Genomic DNA, 23,510 nt, shown 5'->3' on the forward strand with positions numbered 1-23,510 from the left:
GTTAACCAAAGCTTGACTGATGCCATCTCAATAGAGACAACATACTTCCTAGAAAGACACCATGGTCCCTCAATCAGAATGGGGACTTGTGAGCACCAGCTGCATCATTTCTCAGTGGTTCCGGTAGGTCCACAAGCCATCCTGAGATTAATTCTCCAGAGTCTGAATGTCAGTTGTAATAAGCATGCTTGTCATCTGGCAGGATTCTCACATCAGCTCCCTGACCCATGGAGTGAGGGGCTATTGTGGTGTAAACATATGCACCTACCCTGTATTCAAAAAATAAACCCAAAATCGTGCCATTTTACAATGGGAATGTTGGTGATTAGTGTTACTACCCAAAATTTGAAGGATACAGAAGTGTTGATTTCTACCACCTCTCCCGTTTAACTTGCCTGTATGTCCTGTGCAAAAATCAGATGGATATTGGGGAGTCACATTGTGATTATAATAGGTCTAATCAGGTGGTGATTTCAATTGCAGTTGCCATTCCTGAAATGGTTATCTGCCTCCCTCCCTTCTCTCTCTCCTACCTCATTTTTTCCTCCATTCCTTCTCTCACGTTTTAAAATTTTACATTGTAAAATATATCATACCTACAGAGAATTGTATAAACTCTATAAGCACTGTTTCATCAGTGATAATAAAGTGTATCCCCATGTAAACACTACCCAAGATAGTATATGAACTAGTGCTAGAAACTTAGAAGTTTCCCACATGCCCTTCTCTAATGGTAAACCTTCCCTCTAACCTAGAGGGAATCATTATGCTGACTTAAGTGATAATCATGCCTTTGCTTTTCTTTATAGGTTTGTTATCCATATATGTACCTCCAGGGAACATAGTATTTTGAACACTACATAAATAAAATCATGCTATATATTTTGCTTTGTGATTTCTTTCTTTACCTTAATATATTAGTGTTCTATTGCATTGTAACTAATTACCACAAACTTAGTGACTTAAAAACACACATTTATTATCTCATAGTTTCCATGGGTCAGATCATCTGAGTTAGTTGAGTCATCTGCTCAGGGTTTCACCAGGCTGAAATGTAGGTGTCAACCAGGGCTGCAGTCTCATCTGAAATTCAGAATCCTCTTTCAAGCTCACTGGTTATTGGCAGAATCCAGTTTATTGCAGTTATAGGACTGAGGTTCCCATTTTTTTACTAGCTGCCAACTGGAAACAACTCTCAGTTTTTACATCCCTGCCATGTGGGTCCCTCCTTTCACAACATGACAAGTCATTTCTTCAAGGCCAGCAGGAGAATTTCTCACCAGTCCGCTACAGTGGAGTCATATTACATACCATAATAAAGACAGTGACTATCCCATCATATTCACAAGTCCCATCAACACTCAAGTGGAGGGGACTATTGTGTGTATACTAGGGGTTTGGAATCTTGGGGCTATCTTAGAATTCTGCCTACTGCACTAAACATGATATTTATACTTCATTTATTTTAATTGCTGTGTTATTCCATTATATCTATATTATTCATTTACCATTCTACTGTTGATTTACAATTGTGTTATTGTCTAGATTTTTATTATGACAAACAAGTTACCATGAACATTCTTATTTATGGGTCTTGTTACAAACTTCTTGTGCAAGGGTTTCTCTATGATAAGTAACCAGGAGTAGAATTGCTTGTTCATAGGTTATGTATGTGTCCAACATCACTAGGTGATGACATACTGTTTTCAAAAGTCATTTACCAATTTATACTCCCTCCAGCAAAGCATGAAAATACTCACTAGTCTACAGCCTTTCCAATTCTTGTTTTTTTTAGACTTTAAATTTTTTGCCAAGTTGGCAGGGTAGTAATTTTATATCATTATGACTTTGCTTTGCATTCCTGTGATTGCTAATGAAATTGAGCATCTTTTTGTATGTTTATTGACTATCTGCTTTTTCTGAAAATAATCTCCTAACTGGAAGGGCTATGATGAAAGAGTGGTTGTTGGGCTTCTTTGAGTTTTGGAGGCAACATATGCCACATTTGAGCATGCTGCTGCAAAAACTATTTACTGAGGAATCCATTAGGCTGCCAGCTCTTGGTGATCTTGAGCAAGAGAAGGCTCTCCAGCTGGAGGCTTCAAGAAAGCATCTCTGCCATTTAGCCGTTAAGAGGCAATGGATCCAGTTAAACTTGAAGTGCCTGTGATTGACTAGATACTACATGGAGTCTGTGGCAAGTCACAATTAGAGAATCACTGCAAAGAACCCAGGGTTTTGAAACAAAGCTAAGTTTTCCTTGGTAAATATTCTCCCTTTCAGAAAGAGCTCTTCTCTTGTAATTGAGCTTAGGTAGATGGGACATCATATGTCCATGCATTCTGAGTGGCCCTCCTGTACTTCATGTTATCTGGCCCACTAAACAATAAAGTTCCACCAAATTGGTGGTCTACAGGACAATGAATTCAAGCAGCCCATGAGGGTTTGGTAAGTTGCTTGAGCAGCTGGCTCACATTCCCAGTAGGCCAATTCTTGACCCATTGCCACCTCTCATTCAACTCTCACCTATGGACTTATGGAGGTTTTACCATTACCAGTTGATCTGAGCCTAGTACACAGTTGGTCTGCATGAGATGCTCTCACCAGCCAGAAATGATTGATCATTGCATTGTTTTATCTCTACTTCAGAGAATCTCTGAAGATTAGTGGGAAATAAATCTTTCAGATGGGAAGAAGCTTGAGTGGCTCACTGAGTTGTTCCTCTACTTATAGAGTCAACTGCAGTGTCTAACGGATAGCTAGATGGCCAGGGACTTGTAAGGAACAACATGGATATATCAGTGACAAGATGGTTTGGTTTGAGGGTGGAATTCTAAGAATGTGCCTACATTGTGAGCATATCAGTGTCCCCTGTGAATGCCACCAAAGAGACCCCTTGTGCAGTGTGTCAGTCAGGGTCCAATCAGGAGGGAATCCACTTAATAATTGGAACAGGGTAAGTTTAGTGTAAAGAATTATTAACTATATAGGGGATTGGAGTACTGAGGAATTGGCTAATTATAAATATAAAGAACACTAAAGTGTACAGGGATAGTGGATAAAGAGAAGATCTGCTGACCCTGGGCTGACAAAGAGCCCAGGGCCTGAGGATACAGACCTTGTTGGCGATGGCATGGCCATGGCTCACTGGAGAGCAGAGAAGCTGCTGTGGTGCTGTGCTGATGGTACCTTCTGCTCTTCAGGAAAGGTGTCTCACCAGAGGCACCACCTAATGGAGAGTGATGCTGATGAAAGTTGCTGGGCTGCTGACCACAAAGCACTGCAGAAACTGGGCAATGGAAAAGTTGCCCACATTGCAGGAGCCCACTGAGTCAGCACTAGAACCCTGTCCTCCTGAAACATCTCTTCAGTACCCTTTACTGACAAAGCTTAACATGTACCGGCTGGCAAAAAAAATAAAAAAATAAAAGGAAGAGAAAAGAAAGAAAATTTAAAGGGTCCAGATCCATTTTCACAGAGCAGGCAGAAAAGAGTAAATTTGGAGCTGAGAGGCAATAAATCATAGGCCTAGGAGAAGTTGTCAACGACCTGGTTAACACAGCGAACTATTCTGTAGAAGTCAGTCTTCTTCTCTCCTCAGCCACCTCAAGTGCTTCCTCAATGGACTCATGAACAATCAGCCACTGTGGCAAGCGTGGACATTATGCATGGACCCAACAACATGAAATTATCCTCACCGGGGCTGTCTGGCTATAATTAGTAATGAGTGCCTAATCTGTCAACAGCAAAGAACAACTGAACAACTTTGAGCCCCGCAAAAAGGCAAAAGTCACCTGATGGCAATAAAATATATTTGTCCTATTCCATCATGGAGAGGAAAATGAATAGTGGATTAGATATCCACTTTTTTTTTTTTTTTTAGATACCCACTTTTGAAAGGAAATTGGAAATCCTTTATCACAGCTCCAGTTTGAAAAATTACAGAAAATGTCCCTGATTGTCCTAATTTGGATCAAAAACCCATATCCTGGTTTGATCACTCGGGCCTATGAAGTACCATGATTGGCCTACATCATGTCTTATGTATGTGACTAAGAGAATAAGATCTTTATGAAAATGAAAGCTGCCATTCAGACCACATGGATAGAATCAAGGAAGATGTGTTAGTTTGCTCAGGCTGCCATAACAAAGTACCAAAGTCTGGTTGGCTTAAACAACAGAAATTTATTATCTCATAGTTCTGGAGACTAGAAGTTCCAGATCAGGTTGTCATCAGGTTTCGTTTCTGCCAAGACCTCTCTCTGTGGTTTGCTGATGGTCATCCTTTTGCTGTGTGTTCACAAGGTCTTTCATCCATGCACATGCATCCCTGGTGTCTCTCTGCCCAAATTTCCTCTTCTTATGAGGACAGCAGTCATAATGGATTAGTGCCTCATTTTAACTTAATCACCTCTTTAAAGGTTCTATCACCAAGTAAATTTACATTCTGAGGTCCTGGTTGTTAGGGCTTCAACATATGAATAGCGGGTGGGGGGTGGGTGGGGGGAGGCACACAATTCAGCCCATAACAGAAAAGGAGTGATTTCCCAAAGAGGAAAATTATTATAGATTATTTGTGACCACTTGAACAATTATCTTGCACCAAGGTGGGAGGGGCACAACTTAGAAGCAGGGACAACCAGAAGCTGAAATTCAAATGTCACTGGACTCTGTCTCTTACCTACTTCTCTCAGTAGGCTGACTCCAAAATTTTCTACTTGCTTCATGTAGGTGTTACATTCAAGAAGCAGGCAAATTTACTTTTATTTTTATCTCTCTCTCTCCTTGCTTTTTTTTTTTTTTTTTTTTTTTTTTTTTTTTGCGGTACACGGGCCTCTCACTGTTGTGGCCTCCCCCGTTGCGGAGCACAGGCTCCGGACGCACAGGCTCAGCGGCCATGGCTCACGGGCCTAGCCGCTCCGCGGAATGTGGGATCTTCCCGGACCGGTGCACGAACCCGTGTCCCGTGCATCGGCAGGCGGACTCTCAACCACTGCGTCACCAGGGAAGCCCTCTCCTTGTATTTTTTAATGTAGGGTTGTTTCTTCCCTGTCCCTGGATGAAATTTATGGAAGATTCAATGACTTCTTTGGTCCTTCTTGGGTAAGAAAATATTCCTTGATCACTCCAGTTCCTCCAAAGTCTCAGTTTAATAATTAAAATGTCTAATCCAAGGTAGTAATCAGAAAGGCCAAACTTTATTGTTGTGGCATATTCTCCTCCTCTTCCAACTTAGGTTTACAGTAGACTGACCAACTGCATTGGAAAAGGGGGTGTGATTTCCATCTTCTGTCTTCATCTCCTTGAACTTCTACTGATCCTCCTTCTACTGTTCCTCCTTCCATCTCTCAAATCTGTTTTTACTTCACTCAGACAAAAGGAGCAGGGAATTCTTACCTGACTAGTTATGAGATGGCATGAGTGCTTCCTGAGATACGTGGATTTTTTAAGTGACTATCTCAGGGATGTTTCAGTGGGTTGCCTTGAGATCGTTGATCCACATCATTGAGGATCTCTCCTCTGTAGGTCACTTGATATAGGAAAATAGATCTTCTGTGACTGATTGTTTTTTAGCTTCTGAGATTTTGGAATTTTGCTCTGATGTTGAGTTCCTAACATATTGGTGGCTCTCTTGGACAGGATCTAAGATAACTCCACAACGGCTCTTTCTCAGGTATGACCCATCTCTAATCCCTGGGAAATGTTTATCCATTCTTTTCCCTGAGAAATATAAGCCTGAAGGTTGTCCAAGCCAGTCACATTTTCTTGCCACACAGAGTGGCTAGCCAACCATTTTCCCTTTTAAGATTTTTAGGTATGAATCAGTGTATTAGTTTCCTAGGGCTATCATGACAAAGTACCATAGCTGAGTGGCTTAAAACAACAAAAATTTATTTTCTCATGGTTCTGGAGGTTAGAAGTCTGAAATCACGGTGTTGATTGGGCTGTGCTCTCTCTGAAGTCTCCAAGGGAAGACCCTTCCTTGAGTCTTTGAGCTTCTGGTAGCCCCAGGTGTTCCTTGGCTGGTGACAGCATAATTCAGTCTCTGCCTCTGTCTTCACATGGCCTCCTCCTATGTGTCTCTGTCTTCAGTTGGTCATCTTCTTATAAGGACAGCAGTCATAATGGACCAAGGGACCACTCTACTCCGGTATCATGTCATCTTAACAATTACATCTGAAATGATCCTATTTTCAAATAAGGTCACACTCCAAGGTTAGGACTTCAACATATCTTTTTGGAGGGAACACAACTCAGTGCATAACAATTAGCTACCAGGTCACTCTGTGAGACTGTGAGGAGACGCATTAAGCTCATCTATTGACTTATGATGAAGTGGAATGCAATACTCTGCAGCCTACTAACAGCTCTCTCCCAAAATTCCTCTAGTAATCTCCAATCTTTTTCACAGTCTCCCCAAATTCTTTTATAGTGGAAGACTGTAGTTTTGAAGGCATCAGAGGGCTGAGACGTATCTGGGAATAAACAGAAATCTAGAGAGGTAAAATTGGCATTTGGAACTTCTCACCAGGGAGCCTTTTATACCAGAAGAAGTGGGTGAAAATAAGCATCACTGTTTAGAAACTTGTAAGCCTGGGAGACAAAAGTTAGAATCCAGGGCCTATCATGGATGGAGTCACCATGCTTTGAGATGAGACCCTGAAGGATGGAATGGAACCTTACATGTAAGGGCAAACATAAGTAAACCAAGATATTCCATAAATTTGCAAGCCTGAAATTTAATTAAGTTGACCAAGGATTACTAGTATCCGCAGGAAGGATTTAAATATAATGCAAGTGGCAAATCTAAATGGATGATGAATTAATAAAGAAATAATAAAATCTAGTGGGGTTTAAAAATATGTATAGAATTAAAATACATGACAACAATACCTATAGGTTTGGAGAGGGTTAATGGAGTTAAAGTGTTCCACAATCCCTGTAGAGTCCAGAAAGATGACCAAAAAAAAAAATTAGTTACAAGGCAAGGATGCAGGATTATTTCCAGCATGACTACTTACAGAATAGCAGAAAAAAAAAAAAAAACACTTCAAAATTTAGAGTGAAAAATGCAATATAAAACCAATCAATTAAATATAAGAAAAAAAGAAAAAACAGAAGCAGAAAAGATGGGAAAAAAAGATGGGAGAACAAAAATAATTTTGTTGGTAAATACATTAAATGAAAATAGACCAAATGTTTCAGAAAAGGGGAAAAAATGGTCACATTGAATAAAATAAAACCCAACTTATGCTATTATCTTAAATATAAGGATACAGATAAAAAGAAATAGGAGAAAGTTAAAGGAAGGAAAACTCATACGCACTAATGAAAAGAAAGCTAATATTACCATATTAATATTAATACAAGATAAAATAAACTTTAAAGCAAAATCCTAAATAGAGATAAACAGGGATACATCATGACAATAAAATTTCAAGTTACCCAGAGGGTAGAATTGATCTAAATATTTATGTATCTAATAATAGAGCTTCAAAATATGTAAAGGACAAATCCGCAATCAGAGTGGAATATGTTAATATACTCCTCTCAGTAACTCATGAAACAAGTACACCAAAAATTGATACGCATATAGAAGATTTGAATAACACAATTAGCAAATCCAACCTAATTGACATATATATCAATTTTCCTCACAGGACAGTTGCTGATTTATGAGGCAATGTATGTGACTGGAAACTTGAGCCTGAAAGGCAGAATGGAGTCTCCCATGGTCTCATGGTTCTAAATTCCATTAGAGACAGAGGCCTGCAATAAACAGATAATTGGTCTAGATTTTGAACCTCGTGACATTGGCCAGATTTTGACCCTGCGCAGGGTAAAATAATAGCTAAGTTCAAAACCTACAAAGGGCGAAATTTCCAGGTTTGAGGAGATGGAAAATTTTAGTCTCTTAATCAAAGAGCTAGGAGGACCATCTATTATTAATAGATTTTTTTTTTAAAGTAAGAGATGAAAAGACCAAAAAATTGGAGATTTTCAACAGAGAATTGAAACTATAGAAGGAATACTTTCAACAGAGACCTGAAACTCTAAAATATATATACATTTCTAGAAATGAATATTCTAGAAATGAAATGTATATTCTAGAAATGAAAAATACCACGTCTAAAATTAAGAACTCATTGGATGGATTTAACAGCAAACCAGACATAGCAGAAGACGGGAACAATGCAGTTGAAAATAAGTCGATAAAATGTATCCAAACTAAAGTGCACAGAGAAAAAAAGAATGTAAATAAAGATAAGAGCATAAAATATATGTGAAATAAGTAATCAAATAATCTAAACAGTCAACTAATTACTGTATGTTTAATGTGAATTCCAGCAGAAAAGAAGAGAAAAAAAATGAAGCAGAATGAATATTTGAAAATAGACTAGCAACAATTTCTTCAAACTGTTGAAAGCTATCAACCCACAGATTGAAGATTGGTGAACCTTAAGCAGAATAAATAAAAATAAAAATATATGACAACAATAGCACAATAAACAAGAACATTAAATAGATTTAAAATGCTACAAAGTTTTGCATTGCTCAGATGGTAAAAATAACTACCTTAAGGTAAACTGAATTAAATGAGAGATTCATATTGAATCTCTAGGTAACTACTAAAATATTCGAGAATAGCTAATAGAGATGAATAATAGAATAACAAAAAAATGTTTAACTAATACAAAAGAAGCCTGCTAAGAAAAAATATGAAACAAAGAACAGATAGTATAAACAGAAATAAATAGCAATATTGGAGACTTAGAACCATTTATTTTATTTGTTGCATCATGTATGAATAACTAAATATTCCAACTAAAGACAGAGATTGTCACACTGGATACAAAACCAAGACTTGAGTATGTGCTATCTATAAGAGAAGAAGTTTAAATATAAGGACACAGGTAAATGGAAAGTAAAATGATAGAAAAAATTGTATCATGTAAACAGTAGCCAAGAGAAAACTGGTTAATTGTATATAATATCAAATTAATAGACTTTAAGGCAAAAACATCACTAGAAGCAAAGAGAAATATTTCATAATAATACAAATATCAACTAAACAGGTAGTCATTCTAAATTTTCTGTACCTAATGTTTCACATATGTGTACCTAATAACTCGAAAATATACAGTGCAAAACTTAACAGAACTAAAAGAAGAAACAGCTAAAATCATGTAATAGCAGTTGGTGATTTTGATACATATCTCTAAGTAAGTATTAGAACAGCAGTCAAAAAATCAACAAGGATATAAAATATTTGAGCAACATAATTAATCAAATTTATGTATGTAAAATACCGTGCTTAACAGCTGCATATCAATTTTCTTTTTATTGGAGACTTAGATCCATTTTTTTAATTAGTTGGAACAGTTACCAAAGTATACCATATACATATACATATACAATCAAAGTCTCAGAAAAAAAAAATAAATGAAAAAATTTAAGGTGTGCTCTCTGACCATTTTGAATTTAGACTGGAAATAAAGAACAGAAAGATAAATAGACAAATCCTTAATAGTTTAGCAATTAAGCAACTTGCGTCTAATTAACCCATGATTAAAAGGATAAATTATGGTGAATATTTAAAAAATAGTTTAAACTGAATGGTAACATGTAGGTCATATCAAAGCCAGTTAAATGCAGCTAAAGCAATGCTTAGAGGGAGATTAATGGCTTTAAATACAATGAAATTTAAAAATCAATGATCTGAGCCAGGAGCCAACAAAATTTTGCTGTAAAGGCCCAGATAGTAAATGTTTCAGGCTTTGGGGCCATATGGTCTCGGTCTCAACTACTTGTCTCTGCCATTGTAGAGTAGGAACATTCATAGACATTAAGGAAACAGGTGGTTGGCCCACAGGCCATAGTTTGCAGGCTTATATGAAAAAGAACTATGAATAATGCATACTCTTTAGATCTAGTGATCTAAAGCAGTTTATCTGACCAACCCTAAGGACTAGGGCAAAAAAATGAACAAAATAACCTCATAGCATATACAAGGAAATCATGGAAAACTTCCATTGCCTCAGAGAGGTCTCCCCTGGCTTGTAAAGATCGAAATCATATTCCCCACACACACTTTTACTTCTACCTCTTTTCCCTGGTACATTTTTTTCTAGTCTAACTACTACTTTAAATTACATCCATACATAATTTTTATTATTTATTATTTGCCTTTTATCTTCCCATCTCAATTGCAAGTTCTATGAAGGCTGAAATTTTGTCTCTTCCACATGCTGTATCTTTAGCACAGCCAGAAGACCGCCTGGCATCGGGTAGGTACTCATAACCATCAGCTGAGTCTGTGAATAAATGATGGGGAAGAGCACTTTAAGTTAGAAAGTCTTAAAAGCCCCAGAAGTGACATTAAGTTGTGTGCATGAATGAAGAACAACTCATAGTCACTTTCAATCATTCTGTAAGAAATGTGGCCTCAGAAGTGGGACATGATAAGTAAACCCTGGCAGATTTTTTTTTTCTTTCTTTATATATGTATTTTTTTATTGGAGTACAGTTGCTTTACACTGCACAGGGAACTCTACTCGGTGCTCTGTGGTAACCGTGGCAGATTTTTGACTGCTCACTTCAAACCTGCACTGTCCTTTATACAAGGAAAGGAGGACTCGAATTCCCTTTCCAGTCAGGAGGATATTCACTGAGAATTGCTGATATAGCCCAAACACAGTACCCTCAGCTCCCCCGTCGGCATAAACAGGCAAGATCCCTGGCCAGGAAAGACCAGTATGGAATGATAGACAAACTTGACATAACCCTCTCTCTTCCCTAAAGGAGACATTTATGGAGATAATTTCCTTATACTTTAGCTACCCAAGTTTGAATTCCTAAACACTGTAGTTTAGTTTTCTTGTTTTTTGAACTTTGTATAAATGGAATTGGAATCCTATCTTCTTTCACTCAAAACTATGTCCGTGAAATTCATTCATGTTGTGGCATGGGTCTGTAGTTTATTTCCATTGTCATACACTGCAAATATACTACATTTTGCTAATCCACTCTACTGTTGATGGGCATCTGAGTTCTTTTTTATTTTTGGATATAATGAATATGCTGCTAGGAAGATTCTTGAAGTGGATGTAAACTGCTTCTGCTTGAATCATGACCAAAGGACTCTTCTGCCACAGAAACAGTGTCCCAGGTTTTCCAGGCTTGCTTATTACCATCCAGTTTTATGATCTTCAATAGCTATTTGACTGACTATATTCTTCCATAGACAGCATAATTCATCAACACAAAATAAGCTTTATTTTCCTTCTTGTTCTATTAATATGTTTGCCCACTAGAGAATATTTTGAGAATTAAGGAGATTTAAGATTCTTGAAGTCCTTTGAGCCTCTTGGGAGACATGCACTAGATTCACTTCCTGCTTACTTATACTAATGCGATCCAGGTGTAGGACATATACATGATATCAACACATTAAAATCTCATTTCAGTCATACAATTCAGTCATACAGTATATTCTCCTCCAACTTTCTCAATAAAGCCTCTGAGAGCAAAATTAATAGTAAGAACTAAAAATGACTGAATTGTAGACATCTGTAAGATTCACCTGGATAGTTTGCTGACATTCAGCTTCCCAGGCTCTACTCAGAGTCTGGATCAGCAAGTCTGAGGTAGAGCCCAGAAAACACATTTTTAACAAGCACCCAGAGGAGACATCAGTGCAAGTGTTCTTTGGACCCTGCTGTGGCAGAGCTGTCAATAAGCAAAAACGGGAGGAGAAAACCAAAAAGATGTAGGAAAATTACAAGAAAACCAACTGTACTTCTTGCTGGTCACAGTGGTGAAGTCCTGACTGTGTGAAGTGATTAGTACCCAGGATTCTCCACTCTGGACACATCTCCCTCCCACACCAGGGCTGAGGCAAGTTAGGGTTTTACCTTCCACAGTGCCTGGTAGACGAGCTAAAACTTTAATGTTATATGTACTTACACCAAAAGAAGTCATTTGAGGAACACAATTATTTCAAAACTAAAAATAACATAATTATAGATTGTGTCAGATGTAGAAATATTAAAAGAGGGCAAATAAATTAAATTATCCCAATAAACACACTCAGTGAGACAAAAGACAAAATTGGCAATGTGAAACAAGAACAAAAAAAGTCTGAAAATAAGCAGAAATATTAGGTAACAAAAATAATACTTACAATAAAGAATACATTCAATGGGATGTGTCTGAGGAATGAGTTAATGAATGAGGAGACAGACTGAGGAAATCTCTTGGAAGAAAAGCCAAAAAAACTTTTTTTTTAATATATGAAGGAGAGAAATAGAAGTGCCAATATCCAGATAATAGGAGTCCCAGAAAGAGAAAATGTAAATGGAGATGAGGAAATAATTGAAGGAATAATGGAGATTAAATTTTCCCAAATTAAATAAAGATGAAAGACCTCTGTTTCAAAGGCCTCATAGAGTGCCCTCAAAGAGAGGTAAAGAAAATCTAACATGCAGGTACCTTATAGTAAAACATAAGATATCAAAACTAAAGAGAAATTAGAAGGCTTCACAGACAAAACAAATCACAGATGAGCCCAAGAATCAGATTGACATTAGATTTATTTTTCACTACCAACTAGTTGCAAGAAGACAATGAAGTAGGATATTCAACATATTGAAGGGAAACAAGTTAGGATTTAGAATTTTATATCCAAATAAACTGTCGTTCAAACTTGGAGATATGATAAGATATTCTCTGAATAGAAGGTCTTAGAAGGTTTGCCAAACAAAGATCTGCATTGGAAACTAGGGTGAAATATTTGTATAAGTGGAGAGAAAAGTCTAGGAGATGCTGTAGGAGATATATGAGGGAACAAGAGATTTCATACCTTGGTAATATTTGTCTTTAAAAATAAGATCAAAGAGAAAGAAAAAATATATCGTAATATCTACGAATTTTAAATCTAGGTATTACCAACATAAGGAGTGAAGAGTCTGGAATATTTGAAAGTGTGTTAAAATTCTTTCTTTTGGGGGGTGGAGGAGATGTAAACATCAATATCCCCCACAAAAAAACTGAGACATTAAAATAATGGAAAATGTGAGAGAGAACTAAAATAATACACTGAGACTGTAAAAATAGGTTTTGTTAGATCAGATTCCCCCAAAGCACACTCTGATATGAGAATGGATCTGGACAGAACACGACATTGTCTGCTACAAATGTCCAAATCGATCAATAATGTCAATAAATATAAGTGAAATAAACCTACAGTGAAAACTACATGGATGTATAAAAGCTGAAAATATAAGAATGGAAAAAAGACACAATTGTATAGTGACCCTCTCCAACTCCACTAATATTTATGGTCTTAAACCCTATTCTTATATTATTAGATAAGAAAGGTCACTACATAATGGTAAAAACTTCAGCAAACCAGGTTGCTATCTCAGTTTTAAACATGTATGCACCTGATAAAACAGCTTCAAAATATTTCAAGCTGATAATTCAATCATGTAGAATAGCAGGTTAAACAGTTAAGTTGAAAGGCCAGCATAGTATGCATACAATTTATAAAACATGTTTATAGCAGAACTTCTCCAGGTCCTTAAGGTATTTAAATCATTAAAGCTATTGTAGAGAGGGTAGAATGGCCCCTGGAAAAAATTGTTTCTAGGTCCAAAATGATTGGGTATTAAATTATTTTCTTCATGATATGAAATTATTATATAAATGTAAGCAGTGAAAATTAAGAAGCCCAGATTGTTGCATGGAGAAGGGGTGTGAGGAAAGTGATAATAATCATGACAATTTATAGGGGCTTCCCTGGTGGTGCAGTGGTTAGGAATCCGCCTGCCAATGCAGGGGACACGGGTTTGAGCTCTGGTCCAGAAAGATCCCACATGCCGCGGAGCAACAAATCCCACGTGCCACAACTACGGAGCCTGTGCTCTAGAGCCCACAAACCACAACTACTGAAGCCCACATGCCTAGAGCCCGCACACCGCAATGAAGAGTAGCCCACACTCGCTGCAACTAGAGAAAGCCCGTGCACAGAAACGAAGACCCAGTGCAGCCAAAAATAAAATAAAATAAAATAAATAAATTTATTTAAAAAATAATAATCATCATGACAGTTTAAAAGGAGAGCCTGGAGTCAGGACTACTCGGGGAATGATACTGGAGCAAACAGATGTGGTTCCAAATTAGAGAGGAAGCCTGAGGTTGGAGGAAGAGATACAGCAAGCATTTTTGATGGAAGAACTGCCAACACGGGTGGCTGATGGCATATTTGGACAAAAAGGAGGGAGAGTTCAAGGTCCCATCAAACCTTTGCGCTGACTGACAAAGAGCATGAGAATGCCATTGGCAGAGGCTGCCATCCTGGGAGGCCCTGACTGGTGAGCACTGAGATCCCATGTGATAACTCTGTTCATGCAGCCTCATGGAGATGGTACCAGGGAGACATGTGTTGATTATAAACTATGAATTATTATTCTTCGGACCACCGGAGGGAGGGAGGAAGGAGGGAGCATCTCCACAGGGCATGGTGTGCATGGTGGGGCAGGTGCCAGCATCTTTGATAGATGTCCTTGATAGGCATAGGACAGGAGCACCTGCTGTCAGCAAGGGACAGGACAGTTGCTTTGCATGTACAGGTGGAAAATTGGGAAAAAGAGAATAACTGGGGCATGGATTCCAGGAGACTGGTTTTATAAGGCCTAAACATTTTCTCCAATCTTAAATATCCCAATAGGGAAAAAAAAGTAAGCATTAAGTTTATATAATGTAAAATGTGAGGGTTGTGCCAGTGGAAAAGGCCTTGAGGAAGTCAGTGAAGCTTAACGTATTGTCCACATTAGTTTTGGGGACTGAAATCCTATAGTACTGAAAGTTAATTTATATTACTTTAGATTGCCAGCTAAGCCCTGGGATGTTTTGTATTATGCGGAATGTCACTTTAACCATGGTCTAGAATCAGATCTGAGTCCCCAGCATGTATTTTAGGAAGTAGCAGGTGAAGCCATTGAGTTTGGCACATTGCTGAAAATTGTGCCCGGGGAATAAACCCTGACATCACCCAGCCATCTTAGCTTACTAAGAATGCATCACACTTCCTTGATCCACTGCCAAAGAACACAGCCAACCTCTGGCTCAGAAACCAGGAGAGAAGGCTGGGTGTCTAATGTTCTCTCCACCCTCAGAAATAATCCCAAAATAATTCCACTGGACCCAGCGTGAAGCAGCTCACAAAGCAGACAGGACCAGCCTGCAGGAAGGGTGTGTCTTCTGGCACTTTCTCTGAGCTGTTTTTTCAGGCCTGGCTGTGGTGGCTTGTATTGATGATTATACTTTTTCTTAGATGAGGAACAGGTTACAGCAGCCTGGCCATTGGAGGATTTTTAAATAGAGGTTAAGAGATTAGTGATATATTATGACTCTCACACTAAAATCTGTAGTGGAATTGCTGGAAACAGAAACACTCTCCAGTGCCCCGTATCCTGAGTGATACAGTGCCCAGTGACTTGTGAAGTTCAGGTCAGCACAGAGCACACAGTGTGTCTAAATCAGTGACAGTGTCAAACAGCACTTGGAATCAGTAGATCTCAGAGAAGGGAACCGAATCGAGACAATAAGACTGCCCTCAAAGGCATCACTGCCCCGAAGGGCATCACAGTGATGGCTCGGCAGGGTCACCCTTGCCTGAGGACCTCATTGTAGAGGCCATGCCCACCAGCGGCAGCTTCTGTAGCACAGAGCAATTGGAGTTCTTTCTCATCAGAATCCTGAAAGTCATCCTGGTGTCTGCTCTGGAGTCAGCAGATGAGTCTATCAGGGCATGTTAGAAGATGTTGATGTAATTAAAGAAACTTATTTTAGAAACTCTAAGAAGGCAGTTAACTAAGTTTAACATCTATCTGAGTATACAAAATTCCCCAGCAACATGCACCTTCTCAGAGCACTTATTGAAAAGAACTGTCCAGGATATGACTTGAACATGTAATAATAAATGCAAGAGTAAAGAGAAAAGATGTGCTCAAAGAAAATAAAATAGACTTTGGAACAAAATTCTTTATCCTCAATGAGGATTATCAGGAAAATTTTAGGTTGGAAAGAGTAGATTTCTGTGGATATGCATTTAGACTGTGTCATGTAATATTTAGTTATCAAAACATTTTTTATATTCTTATTTTTAGAAAAATACATTTTGAAACATAAGTGTTAAAAATGCCACAAACCTTGAAATAATCGTCCAATTTTAGGACAAATTTTGTAAATGTTATAAATGATTATCGTTAATTTTTAGATGTTTATTATAGAAATAATTTATCTGATTAGAAAAGCAGTAAAGGCTTATATTATTATGCTTTTCTGATTATAAAACTAAAACAGGGGGCTTCCCTGGTGGTGCAGTGGTTGAGAATCTGCCTGCTAATGCAGGGGACACGGGTTCGAGCCCTGGTCTGGGAAGATCCCACATGCCGCGGAGCAGCTAGGCCTGTGAGCCACAACTACTGAGCCTGCGCGTCTGGAGCTTGTGCTCCGCAACAAGAGAGGCCGCGACAGTGAGAGGCCCGCGCACGGCGATGAAGAGTGGCCCCCGCTCGCCGCAACTAGAGAAAACCCTCGCACAGAAATGAAGACCCAACACAGCCAAAAAAAAAAAAACCAAGTAAAACAGTAATTCATTACAAAGAAGTAAGAACATATCTTCAAAGAGATCTACTGGGCTTCCCTGGTGGCGCAGTGGTTGAGAGTCCCCTGCCGATGCAGGGGACACGGGTTCGTGCCCTGGTCCGGGAAGATCCCACATGCCGCGGAGCGTCTAGGCCCGTAAGCCATGGCCGCTGAGGCTGGGCGTCCGGAGCCTGTGCTCCGCAACGGGAGAGGCCACAACAGTGAGAGGCCCGGGACCAAAAAAAAAAAAAAAAAAAAAAAAAAAAAGAGAGATCTACTTCCCTAATATAGAGAAAATAATGCATTTGAGCATTCACACATTCAACAAGTATTTATTGATCCTCTACTGTGTGCTAGATGCGCTCTTAGATGCTGGGATACAAACTTTAAAAGACACCATTCTCATCTTTCAGAAGTGTGCATCCTACAGAAGATACAGGCTGGAATTGGCCATGCTGTGAGAGCAGAGAGGAAGCTCAGAAGAGCGAGAGGTGAGAGAAACTTCTTGGGGCAGAGAGAATTTGAAGCAAGTTACAAAGAAGAGGCATGATAGGGAGGAGACAGCCCCATCAGGCAGAGGGAACAGCATGTGAAAAGACATGGAGGTGCAAGAGAATCTGGCAAGTCCAAGCAGTCATTTTCTCTGGCTGGAGGAGGAACACTAGCATTTGATGAGGCTGGAGAAGTGAATCAGGAGAGCCAGCTTGTGAAGGGCACTGTGTGCTCAAGAGCATGAACCTTATTTCAGATGCAAAGGGAACATTCTGACAGATGACTCAGATGATATAGCCATCCTCCAACATAGAGAACATAGGTTTGCTCTAGGCTTTGCTCCTAATCCCATTGACTAATCTGGGTTTTGTAATGTGTGAGCTGCGGTAGCCTCTCTGTCCAACCCAATTCAAGGCAGTACCATTGCACCCTACAGTTAGCATCTTTCCACCAAAAGAAACCTTAACACAGAAAACAAGCCAGAAAAACAGTGTCTCAATGTTCAGCCTCAGGCTGAACATCCAAGGAACCATACCTGTCCCACCTGAAGAGAAGACGATGATGGGAGAGATATCATTAATAGGAAATGGGACTACTTAGAGTTAAAAAAATAAGATGATAATGAACTAGTACTGGGACAGAAATTCCTGGATTCTCTCCAAATCTTTTTTTTTTGCGGTATGTGGTCCTCTCACCGTTGTGGCCTCTCCCGTTGCAGAGCACAGGCTCCGGACGCGCAGGCCCAGCGGCCATGGCTCAGGGGCCCAGCTGCTCCGCGGCATGCGGGATCCTCCCGGACTGGGGCACGAACCCGCGTCCCCTAGCATCGGCAGGCGGACTCCCAACCACTGCGCCACCAGGGAAGCCCTCTCTCCACATCTTAATCACTCTTTAATCTGATTAAACTATCTCCCGAATCATAGGTCAATTTTGTGGCTAAATAATAACAGCTGATGTTTACTGAGCATTTTCTGCGTGCCAGGTGCTGGCCAAGTTTCCATGAGATACTCATGCATGAGCAACTGCTTGCCCCATTGTAACTCTACAAAAGATGATAAAGGGACTCAGTGCAAGAGTAAGAACATTTTATTCTATTAATGTGAGGAGGTTTAGGAAAATTAGGAGTTGAAAGTGATCCCAGTGAAATGACACCTGCAGGGGATGGTGTGAGTCTAATTTTGTCTACGTATGAAAGGCACATTAAAGAACAAATTTGTTTATCTCTGGGAGGTGGGAGACAAGCAATGTTTATTCCTTCTTTAGACCTTTCTTCTAGGATGGAAACAAATTATTTTTATCATAAAATTGTTACTTTTATAAGAGGACAATTTTATCTGGCTGAATTGGAGCCCAGAACTATAAATGAAAAAAAAATATCCATTATTTCTCTAACTGCCCCTTAAACTATTGAACCCTAGGTATTTATTTGTATCCATTGCTATGCACGAGCGTTTTTGTTCTATCATTAGAGGGGAGTTCTTGGTTGAGTCAGTGGACAGAGGCTGGATTTGAGTTTTTGCAGCTGGAGGAGGGACACAAGAAGTGGACAGAGCAACTTTCCATGGAAAACTCAGTAGAGATGAGAGGTCAGAAATGGACAGAACTACCGAAGGAAAACTTTGATTGGGTCTGCCATAAGGAGAACTGTTTACGGGCCTGAGGGACTGAAGGTGGCACAACAGTGGGAGGAACCCATTCTCCCCTCTGCAAGAGCCAAGCAATTGTCTGGCATCAGAGCATCCTGAAACCCCAGGCTTGGTGTGGGCATTGTTGGATGATAGGCAAGGCTGGGGTGAGAAGGTCAGAGTGAGGACCCTTTGGGCAGGTGTCTGGACAAGTGGGAGCTGCAGCTGAAGACCAGGGCAGGTACAGCTCCTGTGGGGGTGAGAATGAGGTTCCTTTCAGGACCCAGAATAACAGGGCAAACCTTGAGGCCAACTCATTTCAAGCCCTCAAGGTTGGCCTTGTTTTGTGATCAAAGGCTGATGGAGACTCAGTGAGAGGTTATGTTACTAACACCTGAAAGATGATACATTTATGACTGAGCAAGGAATTCTACAACCATTGGAATTCAGCCTAAAGCTTGGCACAGTTTTTAGTTTGTTATATGGTCCTGCTAAGTGCCACAGCTGGCAAAGCAGCTGGTGGCTGCTGGGGTCCTTGTGAGGGAAATTGGCAGGTGGGCCAACTGCCTGCCTGGCCGAAGATGACTTAAGGAGAGGCAGGCTTGCAGCATCAGGAAAACACCTCCCTGTTAAAGACAAGGTTATGACCATTTGCTACAGCCCATTCAAACCAAGGGCAGGTGCATTAAAGTGAAGCAAAAATTGATTGAAATGTGTGTCATGTGAATAAGAACTTCCTGATGTGACTGGGGAAGCCTGACTGTGCTTGAATGCAGATCAGGCCAGAGGTCAACGTGATGCCCACAGTTTTGGTGAGACATCTGAAGACCTGTCATCCTGATGTGGCCATAGGTGGCTTCCTCAGGACAGGTGCTAAAGTCAATGACCAAATCAACAAAAAGACTGCTCTCCTGAGAAAGAGTTTATTTACTGAGAGCGTACTATTTTGAGATCCCCTTTCCCCAGGACAGAATTAATAAAATTTCAGAAAGAACATGTTCAACCAATGTTTTAACAACTAAATGCATTCAGCAGCCATTACACTATTTCTAGACTCAGGAAAGGACTGCATTTAAAACAATCTTTGTATCCCGTTTCAGGGTTTATTGGTGTGATATGCAGACGAAATATAGCTGCTGATTAAAAAAAAAAGAGAGAGATTTACTGTTCAATCAATGCAGGTAGACGTCACGTTGGCCTGACAACACTAGGCTCCTCCCACAGATGTGGTGACCCAGAGCCCAGATGTGCAGAGCTCCTGTGGAGACCCTGGTGTGGTCTCCAGCGTGCTCCCAATTGTGTTCTCCACACCAGTGGCCCCTGGATCGCCCCAGGGTAGATCCTGTCAAATAACACTGACAGCGTTAGAAGCCTCCTCAGACATTCACAGTGGGCCCTGAGAAGTCCTCAGGTTAAGAAGTATTTTTAAATCTTATTTAGCCAGAAATGCTCAGAGTTTCTGTTTTTGTTTTTTCCCCTTGAAACACCTCATAGCAAGGAACATTCCACTTTCTGGTAGGGACTTAAGAATCCCTTTCCCATTGTTTTCTGAGACACACTGTCATCTCCCTCTGGAACTAAACACAGAGTGTAATTATTTCTCTTTCTGTCTTTTTGATGTGATTGTTCATCCTCCAGGACACAGACCAGGGCTAACTGATCGTCATGTTATTGCATCATCTTGTCCAGGGCTTAGCCAACAACTGCCACAGCAGGAAGCCACCTCTTCGAGGTCTAGTGTCCACCTGGCTGGGGGGATGGGTTTGGCCAAGGAGACGGGACTTGGCCTTTGACTTTCTGAGGATGAGGACAGGCCTTTCCAGCTGCTAAATTGTAAGGTCTATGACAAAAATAGCTACTACATGATTTCCTGATAGCTATGCTGTTTGAGGGGTTCATATGGGGGGATGGGACACCTCTGTCCTGCGAACCCCCTTCCACTGGGACAGAGTTATGCATCGAGCATGGAGAATTGGGGTTCCTCTGGGCCCTGTGTTTCAAGGTTCAGTCTCCTGTTGTTGGTGGACGGGAATTGCGCTGGAAGGCAGCTCCTGGGGAAGGAGGCAGCCTACACATCACTCTGTCTTTAATCAGCTAGACAAATTGCAAAAAATGAAGAAAAAGAAGAAAATTCATTCACCTTTTTCTAAAGTTTATTAATCTTCAATTGATTCAATTAATCTTCAATTAATCTTAATTTTATTATAAACTATTTTGGAATTTTATGAAATTTTTATTTTAAACTGAATTTTTTAAATTTTTGAAATAACTGTAGAATCACAGAAAACTGCAAAAAATAGTACAGAGAAGTCCTCTCACCCAGTTTCACCCAGTGGTAAGATCTTGTATGAATAGACACAGTATTACAACAGGATAAGATGATGATGTTTCCTGCCTCATTCCTGAGGTAGGTAATTTGTATCTTTTCTCTCTTTATTTCTGTCAGTTTTGCCAGAAGTATGTCATCACTGAAGTGTTCAAAGAACAAACTTTTTGTTGTATTGATTTTCTCTATTGCTTTTCTGTTTTCAATTCCATTGATTTCTGCTCTATTTCTTTTTTCCTGCTTGCTTTAGGTTTATTTTGTTTTTCATTTTCTAATTTCTTGAGGTGGGAGCTTATTATTATTGATTTGAGAACTTTTTTTCTTAGTTCACTTAGTGCCATAAATTTCCCTCAGCAACACCTTAGCTGCATCCAACAAATTGTGATGTTGTATTTTTATTTTAATTCAGCCCTATGTATTTTTAAAATTTCCTCTGTGTCTTCCATTTCCATCCATGGATTATTTAAAAGTGTGTTGTTTGATTTCCAAGTTTGGGGAGATTTTTCTCATATCTTTCTGTTTATTGACTTCTAGTTTGATTTCTTTATGGTCAGAGAATATACTCTACATGATTTTGATTCTTTTAAATTTGTTGAGGTTTGTTTCATGATCCAGGATATATCGATACATTCACCCCTCCATATTCACAGGCTATGCATCTGCAAATTCAACCAACCATGGATCAAAATTATGTGAGAAAAAGAAAAAAATTCCAGAAAGTTCCAAAAAGTAAAACTTGAATTTGCCATGTGGGCTGACAACTATTTACATAGCATTTACATTTTATTGGGTATTATAAGTAATCTAGAGATGATTTAAATTATATGGGAGGCTGCTGTAGGTTATAAGCAAATGCTTCCCAATTTTATATAAGAGACTTGAGCATCCTTGGATACTGGTATCTATTGTGTGGGGGTGGGGCATCTGGAACCAATCCTCCATTTATAGCAAGAAGCGACTGTAGTCTACCTTGGTGGATGTTCCACCATGATAAATCCATCATAGGTTGAAAATATCATAAGTTGAAAATGCATTTAATACATCTAATCTGCTGAACATTATACCTTGGCCTAGCCCACCTTAAATGTGCTCAGAACACTTACATTAGCTTACAGTTGGGCAAAATCATCCAACACAAATCCTACTGTAAAGTGCTGAATATCTCATATAATTTATTGAATACTGTACTGAAAGTAAAAACCAGAATTATTATTAAGTATAGGTTGTTTACCCTCATGAGTGCATGGCTGACTGGGAGGTGTGGCTCACTGCCACTGCCCAGCATCACGGGAGAGTATTGTACTGCACTTCACTAGCCCAGGAAAAGGTCAATATTCAAAATGCAAAGTACAGTTTCTACCAAATGTGTATAGCTTCTGCACCATGGTAAAGTCAAAAAATTGTAAGTCAGGGACCATCTGTATCCTATCCATATTGACTGTTATTGATCATTATGTTCTATAGATATCTATTAGGTCCCATTGGCTGATGGTATTGTTCAGTTCTTCTATATTCTTAATAATTTTCTGTCTGGTAGTTCTATTATTAATGTTATAACCTTTGGTGTTGTTTCCTCATTACAACTTCTCTTGATATTCCACTTAACTTGATTTTACTACATACACATTTTGTGTAGGGCTAGAGCCACATACTAGAATTATCTGGGAGCTTTAAAAGTGCTGATGCCTGGATCACATTCCAGACTGATTAATCAGAATCTCTAGGGGTGAGTCCTGGGCATCAATCTTTTTAAAAAGCTCCCCAGGTGACTCTATTGTGCAGCTATGGTTGAGGACTGCTCGGTAAAGCAGCAGTGTCCACAATGTGATGCAACTCACACCTCCCAGGTAACCCACCTGGGTAGAGACACAATGTCAAATGTAGTGTCTGGAGTAGCCCAGTGAGCTGAGATTGTGGATATGGTCTGTTACTGCAGTGTCCAATGTAGTAGCATGAGCCACTTGTGACTACTGAGCAGTTGAAATGTGGCGAGTGAGACTGAAGAACTGAAGTTTTAATTTTATTTTAAGTAGCTTACATTTAAATAGCCACATGTGGCTAGTGGCTACCATATTGGACAGGCAGCTATGGATTCATAAGACATTTTCTGTCTTATTTTACCAGAAAAAGAAATGTGTTTTTGCCCCAAATTTCCAGTGATAAATGATTCTAAGTGGAAATCTTCTCAGTTAAAAGGTATTTTTTTCATACTGAATAGTATTTTATCAGCAAAAATACATGAATTAAAGTTATTTCTCTCTGTGAAGTGAAACCTTAGGAAACAGTTCAAAGCACCTCTTTGATGACAATATTGTACTGATGGAAAATATTTGTAAATGATGCTGCTAATGAACAACACTTGTATCAGAAAATAAACTTACATTTTCTTTCACATACTTAGGTGTTACCTGTGG

This window comes from Physeter macrocephalus, chromosome 11 (genome assembly GCF_002837175.3).
Source record: "Physeter macrocephalus isolate SW-GA chromosome 11, ASM283717v5, whole genome shotgun sequence".
NCBI classification, from domain to species: Eukaryota; Metazoa; Chordata; class Mammalia; order Artiodactyla; family Physeteridae; genus Physeter; species Physeter macrocephalus.